At 38.6% G+C, this 2,731-nt stretch overlaps 1 protein-coding gene across 2 annotated transcripts in view; it reads left to right on the top strand.

Moving 5' to 3' along the window:
• WDR11 (WD repeat domain 11) overlaps positions 1-2,731 on the top strand; it is a 65,503-nt gene that overhangs the window by 45,160 nt on the left and 17,612 nt on the right. The gene's annotated exons all lie outside the window — the stretch shown is intronic.

The raw sequence follows: 2,731 nt of genomic DNA, 5'->3' as shown, positions 1-2,731 counted from the left end.
TTGCACAGTAATGCTGCCCGTTGATGAGAGGCCTTAGTTCTCCTGCATGTGGACCTCTCCATGGGGCTGTCTGAGTGTCCTCACGACATAACTCTGGCTTCCTGCAGAGTGAGCGACTCAAGAAAGACTGCAAAGAAAGCTGCAGTGTCTTTCAGGACCTAGTTTTAGATGTCACACTTTGTCATTTCTGCAGAATCCTAGTGGCTCACAGGTCAGCCCTTTTCATTGTGGGAGGTGACTACCAAGGGACATGAATACCAAAAGGCAGAATCACTGGAGGCCTCTTAGAGGCTGGCTGCCACATCTTCCTTATCAGCAACTACAGAAGAATTGAAGGCATTCAGACAACTTCACTTCTAAAAATAGAAACTGACCTGCAAAAGTGCTCTTCAAACTCTAATTTCATTTTTGCTATTATATAGAACAAGTCATATCTGAGACATCTATTTTGAACTATATCCAGTGTTGCCAAAAATTTTTACTAGTTTGAAAGGATGAAAACAATAATGCAAATTGGAAAGACTGGTATTTGGTAATTAAATAAATAGAAAAATTAACCTAACTTTAAGTGTGTAGAAAGAAAAATCGTTAGAAGTGCAGACGAACGAGTCGCAGTGTAATGTGGCTGTCCTTCGGAGAAATCACTTTGCTCTCTTGGCGCTATATTGAGCCCCCCTCGTTTAGAACCCAGGGGTGACTCCATCTGAGCTCTTCTAGTGCCACTCAGACAGCTCAGCGACTTTTCTAATCACTTCACGTTGGAGAGTAGAATGTAGAAACAATCCAGTAATTTTTGAGATGCCAGTTCCCCCCACTTCTACCCCAAATAGTTTAAAATTTTTGGACATTGACACAAGTTTTCCACTTTATAGGTGCTTCTTGCACGATAATAAATGAGCCCTACATCTTTTAAGATTCTAACTCTTTTTGTAAAGGTCTGAAGTCAGGATGAGCAAGTCTCTACTCTGCCTGCCACAGCTAGAAGCAGCTTCCTCAAAGAATGACCAGCCTATCGAGTAATTAAGGATCCAGCCTCTCCAGTGAAATTAGTATACATTTTAGAGCAGATTATTTTTAGGGAAAGGGAATTGAGCTTCTGTTGTATAACACAAGAGGAACGGGTTTGCTTTTTTTTTTTTTTTCTATAATTAAAATGGTCTAGGGATTATAATGTAGAATTTAGGCAGAGGTTTTGTTTGCTTATTTTAATCCATTATTTATGTTATCTCCTCTCAAATGTAAATTATTAAACATTTGTTTTGAGTTGAAACTTTCCCTCTGGATTCGGCCCCATAACTATAAAGTATATAAAAATGATAGAAGAGGAAGGGTTGGCATATTTTAAATTATGGTCGCATGGAGAGTCTACAGTTGATGGCCTTAATTCAGAAAGCTGGAACAGTGGCCAAGAAAGAATATCTCTGCTTTGCTTCTGATCTTTTGAACATCATATCTTACATCTAGGCAACATGTCATTGTCAACTACTAATACACAATTGAGTTTGAATCTTACGTTGATTCTCTTGGGATTATCTGGAGCCACAAATCAAGGATGTGGCCATCCTCTGAATGCATCTTGGTATCTCCGTGTGGCTTGTGTCCCATCATAGACTCTTAGGTAGAAAGATCTAGAATGTTTAATGGTACAGTTGTATTAATACATCCCTTGTCATTCTAAGCCGATAACACTGATTTCTGGGCTAATTTAGACTTTAATATTCTAATTTTTAGAAGCTAGAAAGTATGATTATAAAAATGTGAAAGTTTTCAAGACTAAAAAGTAAATTTAAAGGCAAATTCTTAATTAAACATTGTGGTAATATGGTCAAGAGAATAGAAATAAGATTTTGGTGTGTTGCTTCATATTGTAATTCTATTTATTTAACATTCTAAATTTTTTATTTTCTTGACTCCATTAAAATACTCACTTTTAATGTAGTTTTTCTTTTGTTTCTTGACTGCCACTAGGATTTATGCAGTATTTGGCATATGTGCTAGTCTAATAGTCAATTTGGCAATACCTGGAGCTTTCCTACCCCTTACTATGGGTACCTTGCCAACTAAATGTGAATTTTTATATTGTTCCGTAACTGCAGAAATAAGATTTCTTTTAATAAGTAGAGAAGTAATTGAGCAGTAATGTCATTTAGTAGCTAACGGTGTAATGACTGTTTACTGTGTGGCAGGCATTGTTTTAAGGCCTTTACCTCTTTACATTTATTAATGCTAATGGGAACTCCTCAAGTTTCATGAGCTTACCCTGCTTCATGGATGGTAAAAATCCAAGACGCAGAGAGATTAAGTGAGCGTGTCCTGAATCACACAACAAATTAAGCGTTAAAGCTTAGATTCAAGTCCAGGCAGCAGACTCCTGAGCCCAGGCTCCCAAGCTTCCGTCCCACAGGCTCCCGCATCTGCTACAGCTGCAGTCTCCTTTCTTCCCCGGCTTAGAGTCATTACAGTAGTGTAATCCTTACGTTTGTGTTCTGTATGTAACTTCTTTGCAAAGCTTTCCGTGGATTCAGATTGTGCAGGTGCCTGTAATGTACAGTGTCTCTTCACCTGCATTATTCCAGAAGGTCCCAGTGAAGCTCTGGATCCTCTTTTTCAGTAGAAAAACTGGTGCACAATTGCTATGAAATGGCTCTGAGTCTCCCCTGGAGTAGATTTCTTTATCCTGTTACCGGGAGAGAGAAGTTGGAGACAAGAGCTCTCTGCAAAGGGTTTCTTT

This window comes from Pteropus vampyrus, unplaced genomic scaffold (genome assembly GCF_000151845.1).
Source record: "Pteropus vampyrus isolate Shadow unplaced genomic scaffold, Pvam_2.0 Scaffold46, whole genome shotgun sequence".
Classification (NCBI taxonomy): Eukaryota; Metazoa; Chordata; class Mammalia; order Chiroptera; family Pteropodidae; genus Pteropus; species Pteropus vampyrus.
Note: the sequence above shows the minus strand (reverse complement) of the source record. Positions and strands in the feature narration are given on the sequence as shown.